The 18484-nt window shown below is 54.1% G+C and overlaps 1 long non-coding RNA gene and 1 pseudogene across 2 annotated transcripts; both read left to right on the plus strand.

Annotated features, from left to right (window-relative positions):
• The first annotated feature begins 604 nt into the window (after positions 1-604).
• LOC130836342 (H-2 class I histocompatibility antigen, Q8 alpha chain-like) lies at positions 605-14759 on the plus strand (annotated as a pseudogene).
• A 31-nt stretch (positions 14760-14790) lies between these two features.
• Positions 14791-17126, plus strand: LOC130836686 (uncharacterized). Of its 2 annotated transcripts, none has more exons than XR_009049213.1 (2): positions 14791-14967; positions 15119-17126. It is a non-coding gene; the product is annotated as an uncharacterized LOC130836686 (long non-coding RNA). The 2 variants fall into 2 exon arrangements; XR_009049212.1 differs by having other exon boundaries at positions 14838-14872.
• Positions 17127-18484: the final 1358 nt, after the last annotated feature.

Here is an 18484-nt window from a genome sequence, read left to right on the forward strand (position 1 = left end):
CCCATCTTCCTCTATTCTTTCCACTCCATGTGCCCTTTTGACGATATTAAAACTCAACAAACGTTGTGTTCTAGGCTCATTACAACCTGCCTTCTCCTCTCCTGGTCGCCTGGCAGGACACCATGAGTGTGGTGGTCACCAGACAGGACAGGGCTGCCCTTCTGGCCCCGCCCTCTGAAATGTCAATTCCTCCCCTCACTCACCCCAGTCAGGATCACCAAAGCCCTTCCTCCGAATTTTCAAATATCAGAAAAGGTCCAGCTGAAAACTGTTATCCTGAACATGGGAGTCCCTGGTCAGAATTTACGGAGGGTCAGTGAACCCCGATGGGGAAAATAACTTTTACTTTCACTAACTTCTAGCTGAAATTTAGCCATTCTTCCCGTGATGAGAGGAGGGAGCAAAGCTCAGCGGAGTTAGCAGGACCGGAGCCTCGGTCTCCAACACAAACCACAGGTATTTTCGAATCAGATGACAGTTGTCTCAGACACCGCCCGCCTTTCCAAACGGCTGTAACGTGAGCTTCACTGCCTGGTGCCCTGTCGTGAAGCAGTAAAGCAGCACAGATGCTGTATCGCACAATTAGCAAAGGATGGGTTTTCTTTCCTGTTTTCCATCCAAGGCCCAGCAGAGGGGGCCATCGAGGAGCTGCGGGAGGGCCCCAGGGGTGCGTGCGGTGGAGCCGCAGCCGGAGCCGGGCCAGAGCCTGAACCTGAGCCCGGGCGGGGTCGCAGGTGCGGCGGCCCCGGGGGCGCGGAGCGCTCGTCCGCCTGGGACCCGGCGAGGGACGCGTCCTGCGCTCGGCCGGCGTCCGGCGTCGGCACCATGCCGCTGGCCCCACAGCTGGAGATGGACGCCCCGGGGACCCGCGCCCTGGGGCGGCGCGTGAGACCGGCGACCAGGCGGCCGCAGAGGCCCGGGAGTGTGCGGGACTGGCGGTCGCCGCCGCCACCACCGCTGCTGCTGCTGCTTCTGTTGGGACTGGTGCCGGAGAGCGCGGCAGGTATCCAGGCGGAGGCTGGGGGTGGGGCTGGGGGGGGGTGGGGAGTCAGGGAATCAGGGAGGGAGAGCCGACGCGGATCCCCAATCGTCCCGCAGCCGAGCGCCTGTGGGGAGGCTAGGAAGAGGTCCACCAAGAATGCGGAGGCCATTCCGGGTTTGGGAGTGCGTGAATTGCAGAGCTGACCCAGGATCGCGTGGGTCACTGAGCCCCGGCCTAGGCAGGACCCCTGTTCGCCGCTTCCCGTTGCAGCCCGCTGATCGGAGTGAGCCCGGGAGGGTGGGGACCCCGCGGGGGCTGGCGATAAACCCTTCCTAGCCCGGGACCGAGCCGACGCCACAGCTTCCTGGGGGTCCCTGGGCCCCTCTGGAGGATGCCGCTCGCACTCGGCTCCCAGGGCTGGGTCCTCCAGGAAGGCCCTAGGGACGCTCGGTGCTGGCAGGAATCTGAGCGCGGCCTGCACAGTCTCTGCCTGCCAGCTCCGCGAGGCACCGGCCCATCGCTATAGTCTCCCTGGCTCCTTGGCGCGGTTCTCTCGGGTTGCCCGGGCAGCCCCTTGTTGAGGTGGCGGGTGATGGCGGGGCAACAGGATTTTTCTGAACTGGCGAGGAATTTCCATCCTTTCCCAATTATCGTTCTGCATGCAGAAAGGCAGGGCCGGACCTCCCCCTGGATTCCCGACCGCCCCCACGGAGCACCGCCCACCCTGACTGCATAGATGCCTGAAAGTTTATTAGCACAGGTGGGGAGAGTCCCCCATTATGGCAGTGATAATAGCTGCTGTCCTTTATTCCATGCTCTGTACTAAGGGCTTCAGGTACAAGAAGCCATTCCGGCTCTCAGAATATCTGAAATTTACAATTTACAGATTTAAAATAGGGCCCAGAGCGGACGCTAGGTGGCAGCACTGGTATCCAGAATCGGAGTTCTTGATCGTTTTTTGTGCTTGGCTCCAGTCTCAGAATGTTTTTAATACGTAAAATGAAATACATAGGATTCCGAAGGAACCCAATTAAGTTTTTATAAAGCTACTAAAAATTTTAACTAGAAATATAAATTTGTGCTATGTAATATATGTGCTTCTAAGTTAACACATTAAAGAAAGCATTAGATAGCAACAATTCCCAGAATTTGGAAGAAGTGAGGGTAAAGCATATTTCCAGGTGTCTGCAACAACTGTCTAGTGATTCGAAAACATCTGGGGCTTTTATCGGGGACCAAAGAACAGGTTCTGCTAATCCTGCTGAGCTTTGCTGCCTCCATTCAGCATGGGAGCAAGGCCAAACTTCGCCTAGATGTTAGTGAAATAAAGAGGTTATTTTTTCCCTCCAAGTTGAGGCTCCTAAATGCAATAGGATGCACCTATAGGAGGATTCAGCCCACAGCTCCCCATGGGAAACACTTGAAAGAGAGTCAGCTTGGATGTCTGGGCAGGAGATCAGTGGAGAGAATGGAGCCAGGGACGGGAAAGAGTTTGGCCAGTGTCCCTGGAACAGGGACCCCAGGGAGTGGGGCTCTGAACCTGAAAACAGGGACTGGTTACACTGTGTCTCTGGACCAAGACTGTAACCAGTGCTGGTTCTCAGGTTCATACAGCCCCTGAGGACCCTTCTGTTTACAGCTCTCCCCCGGGGTGAAACAGGGGCACATAGGCGATTCCAGTTCTGCATGGCAGGGATGGTCATGGGTGTGTGTGCATAGACCCTGTAGCCTTGAGAGGGGAATGGTCAAGGCTGGCCCAGGGGGACAGGTCTGCAAGCCAAAGAGGAGGGAAGGAATGCAGGGTGACCCTGGGTGTGTGCACATGGAGGGGAGGTAGCCAGGCATCTCAGGCAGGCCCCTCACAAACACTCCTGGATGCCAAGCTTTCCCTGCAGGAGGTGAGGAATGAGGAAGTGGCTTTCAAGGGGCAGATATCATGAGTCATGCAGCAGGGAGTTCTACACCTCACAGCACCCTATGACTAGGATTCAGTTATTATCCCCATGGTAAAGATAGGGAAACTGAGGCTTAGAGAGGCTAAACGGCTACCCAGCGTCTCACAGAGTCTGATGGCTGGTTAGGATTTGCATTCCAGCAGGCTGGTTGAAGCAAAAGCTGAGGCAGGGAGTCCTGGCCCGGTGAGAGGAGAAGGCAGAACTAATCAGTGACCCTTGGGATTAAGACTATGAGAGACAGATTAAGTAGCGATAAATGATTACAAAGCTGGTTATTACAGCAAAGCTGGCATTTGGGACTGAGGCAGTGGGGGTGAGAGCAGTGTAAGGGGTGTACTCTTGGGTATCTGGCCTGGCCACCCAGCTGACACTGAGACAGGAGCAGCATTAAGGACAGGCTAGGGGAGGCACTGCAGAGGCCAGTCCTATAGAACTTCAAGGGCCATGACTACTGAGACTGCTTCTGGTCTCCCTCTCCCCCTTTCTGGCCTCCTCTGACAGTGACTCTGCAGGCCCTTGTTACTCTGCCTCCCCTTTCCTGCACTGCATTGCAGGTTCATCTAAGTCAGGGGTTCAGGGTCCCCTCCATGCTGACCACAGCCACACCCTTTCTCTGGCCCAGACCTTGCCCTTGAACTCCACCCCTTAAGACCTGCCCCAATTTGGCCTCAAGGGCAAACTGAGGCACAAAGAGGCAATCTAGCTCTTTCTTTCCTCCCCAGACTCATCTCTTGACCTTGGTTTTCCTGAACACACCACATTTTTTCACTCCAGGCATTCCCATGTGCTAGTGCTTTTGCCTAGAGCACTTCTCAAACTTTAGAGTCAACCAGAGGGCTTGTTTAACTACAGAAAGCTCGGCCCCACCCCCAGAGCTTCAGACTCAGTAGGGCTGGGCTGGGGACCAAGAATGTGCATTTCCCCATCCAAGTGAGGCTGATGCAGCAGGTTCTGGAACTACATTAGACGCACTAGGCCAGAATTTTCTTCCCTCCTCACCACCTACTGCCTGGTAACTCTCCAAGTTTTGGCCTACAAGACCCCAGACCTCAGCACCCTCCTGCCCCAAGGATGCTCCTGGCACCTGGTACCTCTTGCACCCCAACACTTGCCAGCCCCCACTGGCCTTACTGGACCTGCTTGTTTAATTGCTCTACTGTCCCCCTCCCTGCCAGACCTGGGCTCCCTGGGGCTCTGCCTGTCTCTCTGTCCCCACACACACCCCCACCTGGCGCAGTGCCTGGCTTGTAGTTGGTGCGCAATAGATGTTTGTGAAATGAGTGATATTGAAGGGGAAAGGTCAGGGCTGACACAGCTGAGCAGGTGGGCAGGGCAGAGCCAGGAGTGGATGGGCTCTCCCAACAGCATATGAGCAACACCTGGGAGGTTTCAACACCTGCCAGTGTCCAGCCCTCCTTTATCCCCAAACCATCTACATCCATGTCAGTGGCAGGATGGTCAAAGCTGCTGGGCGGTGTTGGGCAGCCAGATGGAGACCCTCTAGCAAAGCCCAGTCCTGGTTTCCCTCCTCTGTAAGTGGGAACAATCAAGACCTGCCTCACAGGAATTCAGTGAAAACACCGCGAATCAATACTTGTAAAGCTCGGGAACCACGCCTGGCACCGAGGCCAAGAAATCAGCTCTGTTGCCTTTGTGCCTGCACGCTGGGGGAGTTTCCAGTCACTCCCGGGGCAAGGCCCACAGCCCTCTTCCCTTCCAACGTGCCTCTCACTGTCATTGCATAGCATCTTTCCCAGTGAACACGAGGATGTGTAGATGTTTATGCCTTGAGATCCATACTTCCCTTTTCCATTCCCCCCTTGCAGAGAGTCCCTGGGGTCTGCCCTTGGTGGCTGATGGCCCGGCTGCCAGGGCAAAGGAGGTGATGGCAGAACTGGCACACCTGAAGTTGGAGGAGACGCCATGGCCTAGAGGTAAGACCCTGCCTGCCTGCTGAACAAGGGGTGGGATGGTGGAGGCCGGGAGCCCCCAGCCTGCAGGAGGCCATGTCCGCAGTCTAGAAATGTGGTAGACTGTCTTGGGGTGGGGGGACACTGCCAGGGTAGGGGACCCAGAGGCCAGAGCCTCTGGAGGGTGTCGCAGGGGCTGAGGCCTGGCCTCCACAGAGCTGGCCCCTCACTCAGGCATCTTTCTCCACAGCCCAACCGCCACCCCTGACTCCAGCTCTCTCCTTGCCATGCCCTCTCCCCTTTTAGAATAGGAAAGGATGAAGACTGAGATGATGTCTCCTTGCCTGTACACCTTCCTTATGTTTGTTATCTCACTGAATGCTCTAGCACTGGGGAGCAGGTCAGTTCATTGTGCCCACTTACAGATGAGGAAACCAAGGCCTGGAGCTGTGAGATAACTTCCTCAAGGCCACACAGCTAGGGACTGGCAGTGCTACATGGATTATAGAGGGGGTAGGGCAGATGCAAAAAAGTCTCCTGGGCAGGGTGGGGAAGGGGCTGGGCTCCTCCCTCCACCAGCACAGTCAGAGGAAGAAGGACACTGGGCTTAAAGGGAGGCAGGACTGCTCCTTGTTGGAGGCTGGCCACCTGGCCCCGTGACTAGGAAGTGGCAGTGGAGGGGGCCGGGGGTGGGAAGCTGGTGATACAGACAGGCCCTGAAGCAGCAGTGGGCAAGTGGCAACTTCCTGTGGCCACGTCGCAGCAGGAACAGATCCCCCTGGTCGCCTGCCATGTGGGCCCCACTTCCTTTCACCATGGTCCCGTAGTGCCTGGCACTCACCCCAGCGTGGCAGGTGGTATCACCTCCAAAGCCAGGAGATGGCCTCTTCCACTTCCTTGGCCTCCGTCGGGGCTGCAGCCCAAGGCATGATTATCCCTCCTGGGTCCAGGTAGCAAGTGGGAGTCTACTCCCAGCTGAGACTGAACAGGCAGGCTGTGAGTCCCTGCAGAGAGCAGGGTGGGCTCTCAAGACCATCTGGGAGGCAGAGCAGAGAGCAGTGGGATTTTCAGGGAGGAAGGGATGAGAGGTCTCTCCCTGGGTACGTGGGAGGCAGTACCTGGAAGTCAGCCGAGGGGGCCACAATCATGAACTTGCCCTAAAAACAGGTCCCCGACTCCCAGGATGGGTACCAGATGCCAGGACGTAGGCCACGGTGAAGTAGTCCAGGGCAGAGCAGATGCCAGGAACCAGAGCCCTCATGGCAGGGAGGGCTAGGCCAGAGGGCTATATCCAGGCCATTCCAGACACCATCTGGACAAGCCTGGGAAGGATTCGGAATTCAGCCCCTTCTTTCACTCCTACATCTACTACACTGAATCACACCACCATTTTATTTTTCCCCTGCATTCTTGCAGCAGCCTCAGAACACCCCAAGCACACTCCTGCCTCAGGACCTTTGCACTGACTTTCCCTTCTGCAGACCTGGAAGGCTATCTCCCAGATCTTTACATGGCTGGTTCCCTAAAGTCTTTAAGAATTTCCTTTTGGGGGAGGCCTTCCCTGCCCATTCTATCTAAAATTTTTAACTCTTCCCCTAACATTTTGTATTATCTCTGCTTTATTTTTTTCCCTCAGCACGTATCACCATCCAGCCTACCATACATTCATGTAAGCTTCCTGAGAACAGGCATTTGGGGCTCTTTGGGTTATCCCAGCATCCCCAAGGCCTCGGACAGAGCCAAATGGTAGGTGCTCAGAAAGTACTCACTGAGTGGGGTGGAAGAGTGGGCCCTGCTGGGCCATATGACCTAGCCTGCCAGGATGAGCAGAGCTGAGCCATCTTAAATCGCTGCCAGGATGGTGTCTTGGGAGGGCAGAGAGTGGACAGATGCCATGGGGAGGGGCCTTCTCATGTGTCCCCAGCCACACAGTGTCACCCAAAAGTGTGTTCACTAAAGGACGGGTGCAAGCCAAGGGTCACCTTGAGAATCTGGGTGTGCAATCTGGCCCTGCCTTTCACTGCTGGTGTGAGCTCTGCAGGTGGCTTTGCCTCTCTGTGGCTCAGTTTCCCCATCTGTCATGGATAGGTACAATAGTACGTGCCTGATAAGTTGTTACGAGGGTGACCTGGCCAACATCTTATAAAGTGCACAAGACACCTAAGTGCTTGAAAAGTGTTTTGTAAATTTAAACATATACATATAAAAGCAGCTGACATTAACAAATAGTAACATTACATAGTAAGCAAGATCCTGCATCTGTCCTAACAGAACAACCAGGTGTTTGTTGCTCCCTTTCCCTGGTGTATTGCACTAGGCCTGATCTTGAGATTGCTTGCTTTTTCCTGCATTTTCCAACCTGGGGAAAAACACACCAGCCGCTTTGCAGCCTCTTTGCTTAGGTGGTGGGAACACCAGAGTCCCTGGCCCCCCCACTTCTGTGTCCCTTGAGCCTCAGCACAGCTTTAAGGGGATGTCCTTGCTCCCAGACTGTGCACACTCACTTGCATGCGCGCACTCCTTCCCTCCATCTCTCTTTCTCTCTCTCTGTCTCAGGGCAACAGCAGCTATGTCCTTCAGGTTTTAACTGGCCACCAAACTCACAGGACCTAATGGGCTTTAGTCTAATACTATGTGTATTTGTTTCCTGTAGCTGCTGTAACAGATGACCACAACTTGGTGGCTTAAGTCTATGCATTTATTCTCTTACAGTTCTGGAAGTCAGAAGTCCAAACTGGGTTTCACTGGGCTGAAATCAAGGTGTTGGCAGGGCCAGCTCCCTTAAGAGGCTGTAAGGCAGAATCTGTTTCCTTGCCTTTTCCAGCTTCTAGAGCTGTTTTGCTTGGCACATGGTGCCTTCTTGCATCTTCCTCTGCTCCATCTTCACATCACCTTCTCCTAGGACAGTCATGGACTCTCCCTCTGCCTCCCTTTTCTAAGGACGCAGTTAGGTCCTGCCTAGACAAGCCAGGATAATCTCTCCATCTAAGATCCTTAATTTAATCTGCAAAACTCTGTTACCATATAAGGTAACATTCAAAGTTCCAGGGATGTCTTGGGAGGCCATTACCCAGGCTACCACACTATGCTTCCTGAGCTGTGGAGAGGGAGGCAGGACAGGAAGCCCAGCTTGCATGGCTTCCTCACCACCGTGGAGGCCAGCAGCTACCCAAACACACAGGATCTTTGCCCTCCCTCACTTCCAGGGCAGGTAGAGCTGCTGCAGATCAGAGCCAAGGAGGGGTGGGTCACCTTGACACAGAGAAACCGTAGCCTCTGTTCTCCCCAGCGCCTTTGTGCCCGTTCACAGCTGCCAGCCCAGGAGTACCCCACACTGATCTTAACTCAGTGGTGTGCAAGGAAGCAGCACCGTGAGAGAGACTCCAGTCATTTCCCTAGAGGCCCACACCAGCCCAGACCCAATGTTAACCCTTCATCAAACAGTCTTAACATTGACCCCTCTTTCCTCCCATGAGAAGTTTCTTCAGCTGTGAGAAGAAAACACCTCTTTCCTCAGCTTAGAAAAAGGCAGCAAGCCCCGGGGGGAGAATTGCACTGCCCTCTTTCTAGTGCATGCCTTTGAGTGCTATACTTGCCCCGCACCCCATCCCTGGGCCTTGGTTTCCTTATCTCTAAGATGGGGCCAGTCACACTGACCTCTTATGTTTATTGTAAGGATCAACTGAGACACTAAATAAGGAACAGTTAAACCAGTGCAGGCACACAGTGGTCCCTCCAGAAATGGCAGCTGACATCTATGATTATTGTCACTGCCATTCATGTTTTTTTTGTTTGTTTCTTTGTTTTGGCTGATTTGGGTCTTTGTTGCTATGTGAAGGCTATCTCTAGTTGTGGCGAGCAGGGGTCTACTCTTGGTTGCAGTGCGTGGGCTTCTTGTTGTGGTGGTTTCTCTTGTTGCAGAGCACAGGCCTTAGGCACGTGTGCTTCAGTAGTTGCAGCCACGCAGGCTCAGTAGTTGTGGCACGCGGGCTCAAGAGTGCAGGCTCAGTAGTTTGTGGTGCACAGGCTTAGTTGCTCCATGGCATGTGGGATCTTCCTGGACCTGGGATTGAACCCGTGTACCCTGCATTGGCAGGCAGATTCTTAACCACTGCACCACCAGGGAAGTCCCACCATTCATGTTCTTGTTTTTTGTCCAATTCAACAAATGCCAGCAGTAAGTGCTCACTGTGTGCCAGCTGTGCTGCTAGGCCCCAGGGAAACAGTGGTGACACAGTCAGATGTCTTGCCCACCCTCATGGAGTCCACATTTTCACAGGGAGCACAGGACAGTATTGAGACCCCTCTGAGGGACATCAGGCTGAAATCAGGAGGACTTCCTGGAGGAAGGGACACCTCACTGCAATCTGAGGCATGAGAGGACTGACTAGGAGAAAACAGAGAGGGGAGTGCCAGGGCAGAAGAAACAGCAGGTACAGAGGGCATGCGCAGAGTTTGGTGTGACCTAAAGCAACAAGGAGGCAGTAAAAAAAAGAGCTGTGAGTGTGGAGATGTGTTGCACTGCTTCTTTCACATTTGAATGTTCAACTGTTAAGCACCTAATGTGTGTCAGAAGCTCTTCTAGGTGCTGAGGAAACAGAACAATGCATACAGGAATCCCTGCCCTGGGGAGCTGACGTTGCAGAGGAGAGAGAGACCATTGACAAGACGAACAAAGTGCATCTTCTCTAGGAGGTGCAGTGCTCTGGAGAGGCATAACCCAGAGAAAGGAGTGTTGGGGGTTAAAAACTTCTGAGCAAAAAGTTTTTTTAAAAATTAGGTAAGGCGACTTCCCCGGCAGGCCAGTGGTTAAGACTGTGGCTTCCATTGCAGGAGGCGAGGATTCAGTCCCCGGGTGGGGAATGAAGATCCCAGATGCCGGGGGTGCGGCCAAAAACTTAAAAAATAAAAACAAAAACAAACAAAAATTAGATAAGAGAGTATGCCAGTGATATCCCTGAGAAAGGTGGACTGAGTTTTTTAAGATACAGCATCCGTTTTAATAGGTGGAGTCAGGACTGGCTGCTAAGTAGGTTTCATCTCCAGCACCAAGTTAAACTGACGAGTTGGTGCTTTTGGAGACGTAGTGGAGAGGCAGCATTAGGACTCAAAGTGGAAAGAGATAGACTAGTAATTCTGCTGTGGGAGCAGGAGGGAGTGAGGAACAGAGTCAAGATGCCACCCGCTTGGCAGCAATGGCTCAAACTAAGAATGATGGCCAGCCTTTCTCGGACATGTCTGGGCAATGAATAATTCCACATAAATTAAGCTTCCAAACAACCAACCCTTAAAAAATCTCACCCTTTTTCATTGCAAAGGGGGAAACCAGCCAATCACACTTATTAGAGATGAGTATAAAGCATGAGCAAGTAGGCCCTGAGTGAGGAGCTGAGACGTTTTCTGGGAATAAAGTCTGTAAGCCTTAGTGCGTGAACTTCGGTCTCAGTGTTTGACCGATTCTATCTATATTTAAACCCTTTGGATGCCCTTATTTTTTCCACTGAAATTCCCAGTTCTTGCTCTTGCTGATAACAAATTCTCTGGGTACGTTTCCACTGCAGACCCCACCCAGCACGCTGACCCCGGGTACAGACCCTGGCGTCCCACGTGAGCCTGAGACCAGTTTGTGTTTCCACAGGGACGCACTCTCTCCACTACTACTACCTGGCCCTATCAGAGCCAGGCCCGAGCCTCCCTAGGTTTCTGGCTGTTGGCTACATGGACGACTAGCCCTTCATCCGATACGACTCACGTGTGGACAGGGCCGAGCCCCAGGCCCCGTGGATGACGCCACTGGATGCCCAGTACTGGGAGGTGGAGACCGAGAAGCAGAGGTTCTGGGCGGCGGTGCAGGAGGTGGAGCTGTGGACAGTGATGGGCTACCACAACCACAGCGGCGGTGCGTTGGGCAGACTCCCCGTTCTCCTTCCTTCATGCTCTGCACACTGACCCTCCAGGCAGCCGTGCCTGTCAGGGGGTGTGCGGCAAGCTTCTGATACTTGGCTCTTCTCAGTCTCCTTCCCCCACAGCCGAGCAGGGGCCTCAGGGCCTCAGAACCAGTCGTGGCTTCGGCAGCCAGCCCGCAGGCCAGTGCAGCAAAGCATCCACAGGAGCTGAGGGCCCATGATGCCTTCCCCTCGGTTCCCCAGGGTCCTGGACCGCAGCGGACTGGGAGAGTCTTTTCCTTGCCTCACCCACCACCCTCAAATCATGCCCCCCACCCCAGGTCCTCAGATGCCATCTCAGCTTCCCTGTCTCAGCAACAGCGAGCTCACACCCACCACCAAGGCTGCTGCAGATTCTGAATAAAGTGCTTATGGAGCACAGTGTGTTCACACGACACCCCCATGCTCTGTGCCGGACACCCAAGTGACCAGACTAAAAGCCTCAGGTCCCCAGAGAGCTCAGTAGATATAAAAGACTGAGACTGGGAAGGGCTGTGCATCAGGCCAGGGCCCCCAGGAGAGGTATGGTGTTTTGTAGTCTTACCATTGAGGACATTTTACACACATAAGTAGTGTGGGATACGAAATAAGGGGGTGTCTAATTATGAACTCGAGTGTTCATCCCACATGAGAGGCCCAGCAGGTTTCTCAGCCCAGGCTGTTCGTGAAAATTACTTGGGGGATTTTTTTTGAAATGCTGACACCCTGTCCCTCCATCCTTTGGAGGCCCCTCTGGGTGGTGGGCTTCTCCCCAGCTCTCAGGGACTTGACCCACCTGGCCCCCACTAACCAAAGCCTTCTCACCTATACACACAGGCATGCGTAGTGCTCGGAGTGTATTCAGCTGTGAGATTCAGAAGGTGGCCATACCAACGGTTTCTGGCAGTTTGGCTCCGCTGGGCGAGACCACCTGTCTCTGGACCTGGAAACTCTGAGCTGGGTGGCCATACAGACCAACAGCTATGGGAGACAGAGTGCTGCTATGCTGAGGACAACAAGACCTACCTGGAAGGGCCCTGCCTCACCTCCCTGTGCGGATACCTGGAGCTGGGAGGCCAGAGATTCAGCCAGAGAGGTAAGGCCCAGCCTGTGGCATTGAAGATTGGCCCCATGCTCCCATTCTCAAGAACCATCCTAGGTGACAGAGAAGCCTTTGGGGGGTGAGGAAGCAGGCTCTGTCCCCAGGCTGTGTCCCCCTGACTTAGACAAGCCCACTGGGACCCAGAAAGATGGTCAGGTAGCCAACAGCTTTTTCCTGCAGAAAAAGAAGAAAGCCCAGACCTCAGGGCTTCACCCCAAGTGAGGTGGAGTGGGGAGTTCTGGAGTCTCCCCTGTCCCAGTGTGGTCTTGGGGAATAAACCCCCTTACTCTGGGCCTCATTTTCTTCATCTACAGAGCAAGTGGGTTAAACTAGATGCTCATAAAGTCCTTTTGGGGTTTAACATCCTGTGGCTCTGCTCCTTGAGAAACAGACCCCAGGCCCCAGGGGATGGCATCCCTCACCATTCCCTGGACCACTGGGGACTGCCAGGGAAGCTGAAGCCCTTTGCCCCTCTCCTCCCTCACACCCCTCATGCTAAACCTGCTCCCCAGACTCCAGGTGCATCGCAAACTTCTCCTGACCCCAGTCAGCAGGGCTGGAGACACAAGGGCTGGGATGGACACTAGGGGAAGGTGGGCGCTTGGGCTGCCAAGGGTGAAAGCCTCATGGGCTGTGGTGGTCAGGGAGGCTGCCAGGGGGTGGGACTAATCAGAGAACCCAGCACACCATGGGTGTCTGGCACTTGAGTGGTGGGATGCGAATCAGCTGGGGTAATGGAGAGGCTATTCCTCAGAGGGAGGACAGGACAGATAACACAAGAAGCAGAAGGTGTGATTATAAGATCAGAGTGTGGTGGTTCAGAGCTCAGGTACTGGAGCCTAGCCTCTAGATATATATCCCAGCTCCAGGATTTGCTGGCTGTGTGACCTTGGGCAAGTTACTTGCCCTCTCTGTGCCTCAGTTTCCTCATCACTATAATGAGGATGGTAATAATAGCTGCTCCCTCCCCAAAGCACCATAGTGGTGTGCATTAAATAAGTAGTGTGGAACTACTCTTCAACACCAGGTGTTGTCCTATGTCCTTCACCTGGTAGATCAGTCAGGATTCTCCACAGAAACAGAACCAACAGGATGCACAGGGAGAGAAAGAGAGAGATGTGTTCTGAGGAATTGGCTCACGTGACTGTGGAGGCTGAGGAGTTCCAAGATCTGCAGTCGGCAAGCTGGAGACCCAGGAGAGCCGATGTTGCACTTCCAGTCTGAGACCAAGGCTTTGCCTGAGACCCGGGAGAACCAGTGGTGTAGTCCAGTCTGAATGCTGGAAGGTTCGAGACCCAAGAAGAGTCATTGTTTCCGTTTAAGTCTGAGGGCAGGAAAAGACCAGTGTCCAGCTCAGCAGTCAGGCTGGAGGAGGTCCCTGTTACTCAGCCTCCTTGTCCTGTTCACATCTTCAGCTCAGGGAATGGGCCCACCCACGTGACAGAAGGCAGTCTGCTGTACTGAGTCCGTGCTTCAAATGTGCGTCCCACACAGAAACACCCTCGCACACCCAGAAAGACGTTTGCCCGAACGCTTGGGCACCCCGTGGCCCAGTGAAGTCGATACAGAAAAGGAACCATCACCCCTGAATTCTGTCATTTGGAACCGCAGCTCTGAGAGGAAGGAATGGTGAAGGCGGGCCCTAAGCGCCGGCAGGGGGCTGTGGGCAGGAGTCAGGCTGGGCTTCCAGGCGGCCCAGCTGCAGAGCCCACACTCCTAACCAGTCTCATTACAGGGTGACAGAAGGGTCATCCTTCTTGCCCTCCTTTAACAACCTCTTGTTAGGCACCTGCTGTATGCAGGAAGTCGTGGAGGATGTATGTAAAGTCTCTGAGAGAGCCCTAGGGTCTCTGCAGGAAGAAGGGGGAGTGTCAGTCTAGGACCCAACAGACCGGCCCAGGACCCTCCTTGGAGGTTGGGGGCAGGAATTCATCTCCCCCTCATGGCAATACCCAGGACAGTACCCCTTTGGAATGGTTGGCAATGGGTCGTCCCTGCCTACAACAGGAATTGGGTGCCTCCCCTGGAGAGAGACCCTGACCCCATTTCCTTGTCCTCCAGCCTGGAAGATGCTGGAGGGGCCCAGGATGAAGCGTGAGGGATGGGAAAAGAGCAGCCACTCACCAGCCTTCCTCCCTCCACCTCTCCCTGGAGAACCCTCCACAGTGCGGGTGACAAAGCACTCGGCTGAGGACGGGGGCACCACCCTGAGGTGCTGGGCCCTGGGCTTCTACCCACAAGACATCTCACTGAGCTGGTGGCTGGGCGAGAAGCAGCTGGCCCGAAAGCCTGGGTATGTGGAGACATGTCCCAGTGGGTACAGCACCTATCAGACGTGGATGGCTGTGCAGGTGCCAGCCGGGGAGGAGACCCAGTACACCTGCCACGTGCAGCACTCCAGCCTGAACCACACGCTCATCGTGTCCTGGGGTGAGGAGCTGGGCTTGGCTGGGAGGGGGTGTGGAGGGGCAGGAGAGGGTCTCAGGGGACCTGGAAACATTCTCATGGTCTGGGGGGGGGCCCCCTTTTTTCCATCTTTCTTGGAATCGCCCTCTCATCCTGGACTTATTGCCAAGGTTCTCTCTCCCATCCTGGTCTTGCTGGTGGTTGGTGGTGCTGTGATCTTAACCAAGTACCTTCAAGGTAGGGGGGTAAGAAACAAAAGAGTGAGAGGCCCTTTGGCTGGTCCAGTCCTCTAGGGAAGAATGCTGTGTTCCCATCCCTGCGGCTAGAACTGTTCCCTCCTGGGGAGCAGCAAGTACTGCTGAGGTCCTGCCCCCTGTCCCCACCTCCCCCATGGAAAAGCCCAAACGCGCCCACCCCACAGCTACACACCACCCTGAGGACCCTGTGCATCCCACAGTCAGGGGAGAACACTGGGCCTGACTTTGGAAAGGGCCCAGAGGGGGAGGGGGAATGTGGGGACCCACCACCCACCTCAGCTCTTATGTTCTTTTTCTCCACAGCCAGGGAAAAGAAATCTTACACGCAAGCCCCAGGTGATTATGGGATGGACCGGATGGGGAGAGGAAGCCCCAGGTGTTCCTAAGCATGGCCGAGATGCCTTAGACTCAGGATGGGGGCGGGACATGGGGTGGGTGCTTTCCCCGGCCTCAGCCTCCTGCCCCATCCCACCACCCTGCAGCCGGGCGGAGGGGGTAGGGAGCACCGCAGGGAGCCACCACCCAGGTTTGGGGGAGGGCTGGGGACCCGGCTGGGGTCACCTCCCTTCTTTCTCCCTGCAGGTGGAGAGGACCCCCATGATTCCCAGAGCGCAGCAAGAGCAGGGCCTGCTCAGTCCATCTGCTGACAGAAGTTCACCATCACAGATCAAGGAGATGTTTTGTGAGGTGTTTGCACTGGCTGGCTGGTATGAAATCTGACTGTGCAGGGCCCACCCTGCCCCCAAACGGAGCCCTCCTCACCCCCATCAGCCTTGTTACAAGAGGTCTGTGCCACTAAGATGGCTTTGCCATCTTCCTGAAGTGCTTTTAAAGGTGTAATTATTTCCTGTTTTGGGGGTGGGGAGGAGGGCAGTAGTAATTCCTCAACTCCTTTTACACTTGGCAGTTTGCAAAACAATTTCATGTTAAGTGTAAATCCCACCGGAGCCTCTCAGGCGCCCTGTGAGTTTGGCGATGTTGTTCTCATTCCCACGTCCCCGACGTGAAGACCAAGGGTCTGGGCAGGCAGGGAAGAGGCAGAACAACAGGCAGAGTTACAGGGGCAGCGTCCTGCGTGCGTCCGCCAGCATCGGGAAGAGACGGCTGGATGCCTGCCTCCTTACAAGTGTGTCCTTCTATGTGTGTATAACCCCCTTTTGTAAAGATTAGCGTGTCGGGGCTGTGAGGGCGTAGGGGAGGTGGTAAGGGTGGGTGCGTGTGTATGTGAGGGTGAGGGTGTGTGGGTGTGTAAGTGTGAGGGTGAGAGGATATACGGGGTGTGTGTGAGGGTGAGTGTATGGTGGTGTGTGGGTACCTTGCGTATATGAGGAGAAGCTGAGAGAGACAGGTGCCTGGGGCCCTGTTCGTTGGTCCCGGGCAGCTGGAGGATGAGAAACAACACAGGCCTCGTTTTCCATTATTTCCTGTCCTTTTGAATGGTTTGAATTTTTACAATAAGCACGTGTTACCTTTACAATAAGGGAAAGACCCCTTTTCACTGTGTCCTGTGGAAATGCTTGTGAAGGATATGTCTGGAGAAGGCCCAGCCTCACCTTTGCATTTTCAGTGGAGCCATTTGATGTGCTAGGGGCTGGGACTCCAGAGCCCTGGCAGAGAGAGGGAGCGCTCCACCGTCATAAAGAACACGGGGCCAGACCCCTCCCAGGGCACCCTCTGCCTCCCCTTCAGCTGACCCCAAGGTGTGACAGAGCCTCCTGTGCAGACTTTTGAAACCTCCGTGTCTGCAGCCCTGGGAGGCTCTGAGCCCAAGGATGTGAACAATTGTGATACTAGAAAAAGATTCAGCCTGCCCCGGTGACCTGCAAGACCTCAGCCGTGAGCTCGTAATTATCAGACTGTACTGAACACGTGTCTTAAATGTCTGTCTTTCTCAGTGATGTTCTCATGTTCTGTATATGCTGTGCGAACCACATCCTAAGCATGGTTCTAAGCACTTTACTGTATAAGCTGTTTAATCTTCAAAGCACACCTGTGCAGGGAAATTCATACTCCTGTGCTACAGGTGAGGAAACTGAGGCTCAAGGTCCCACAGCTGGTTCATGGCAGGGCTGGGATGTGAGGCCAGGCAGTCTGGCTGCAGCCTGGGCACCTCACCACTGCACCAAAAGCCTCCATAACTCATGCTGTTCTGTAAATGGGCGAGTAAGTACAGGTCTGCAATCCCTTATCTGCAATTCTGAAATCCAAAAAAAAAAACCAACTCTAAAAGCCAGAAGTTGCTTCCTAACTGTCATGAAAGCCTGTCATGGGAGAGGGGCAGGAGAAAAGCAAAAAACAAACAAACAAAATCAGCCCCAGAGTGAAGTGAGGTTATTCATACTCTTTGTTTACTTCCCGTAGTGTGCCTTTTCGCAATTTTCCACAGAAATGCTGATGTGGGGGATTATGGGGTGTCATCCCAGACCCCTTCAGTAGTGCTACGTAATATTCAGCCTCCACACCTTGGTACCTTTCTAAAGCCCAAAGAATTCAAAATTCTGAAATACATCTGGCTCTAAGGGTTTCGGGTAAGGGATTGTGGACCTGTATTAATAAGGTTTTGTGGAAATAAACATGTTTTATATTTTCAGTTGTCTGACTATATGGTGAGACAAGTTAGGGCACAGGGTGGGTCTGGCCCCGACCGATGGGAGGCACAAGTGCCCAGGTGGACCGTCAAGGCTCCCTCAGCCCTGGAGGCACTTAGGGCCTCCTGAGCAGAAGGGGAATATTCTCCATCCCTGGGGAAGGGGTGGAAACAGAGTGTGTTTGGGGAGAAGCAGATTGGAGGAGGCTTCTAGCCAGTCATTCTCTCTGAATTGGTACAGCTGTGTCACCTTTCTGTACCCCACACATACCCCCAAGGCTTCAGGCTCCTCCCCAGACCCACCCCACCCCACCCCACCCCAGCTTTGGTCCTGCCCAGCCATGTGTAGACCTTAGACTGGAAATCTGCATGGCTTCTTTGATGCAAGGGGGTTGTATATTCAGGGAGAATTGGATAGAGGGTCTAGCTTCTATAAGTGTGAGTCCTGGGAGGAATTGGCTGGAAGTTCCTGTCCAGCTCTGTGTTTCTCTGTGTCCAAGACCCTGAATACCTCTAGGGCAGTGGGATTATAGGACCATCTCTCCAGATGAGGAAGAGGGCCAGAGAAGCCATGGATAGGCACGGTCCCATAACAGCCCCTACAGGACAGCAGCAGGGCCCCAGGCACTGCCACCCAAAGGCTACAGTCAGTTTGCTCTTCCATTAGCCTCATTGGCTACTTGGTTTAGAAACTTCTGGACCGATTTATGTCTACGTCTGTCCTGGATATCCATCAGCAAACTGCCTTTTCCTGATGGCTTTCCCCACCTTCTGTGCAGTCAGCCTCCCAACTTCTCAGAAGAATATAACATCTGCACGAAAACCTGGAGCTCTGGGACCGGAGGACTGGTAGATAGAAATGCCTGAGGTGGGGAGACAGCCATTACACTGCCTACCCTGGCCTGGGGGGCCTTCCTCCCCTTTCCTGAGTCCTGGTAACCCTTCCCTGCTGGAGCAGCCCCCGCCTCAACTTCACACCCCAGGCAGAACCTACCAGCCTCTATGCTGCCAACGGCACCCCGTCCTGACGTTCAGAAGCGTCTGCTCCATAGCTGGATTACGAGATCCTTGGCAACTGGGCGGCTTCAACTTTATTTTGTTTTAATCATATTTCCCTTACAGTGTAGTTCAATGTTTTGCCCATAGAACCATAAAATAAATTTTAGGGGAAAAAAAGAAAAAATATATAAAAATAAAAAATAAAACAATACATTTTAGACCTAAAGGGATCCTCAAGCTTCTCTATGAGCCCCGATAATTCCACACTCTCACTAACCACCCCCACCCCCATCATGCTGCTTCCCTCTGCTGAGGTCTTGAGGCCTCTCACGTTAGAGTCCTTCCTGTCCAGGCTGTGAGCA

Source organism: Hippopotamus amphibius, chromosome 15 (assembly GCF_030028045.1).
Source record: "Hippopotamus amphibius kiboko isolate mHipAmp2 chromosome 15, mHipAmp2.hap2, whole genome shotgun sequence".
Lineage (NCBI taxonomy): Eukaryota > Metazoa > Chordata > Mammalia > Artiodactyla > Hippopotamidae > Hippopotamus > Hippopotamus amphibius.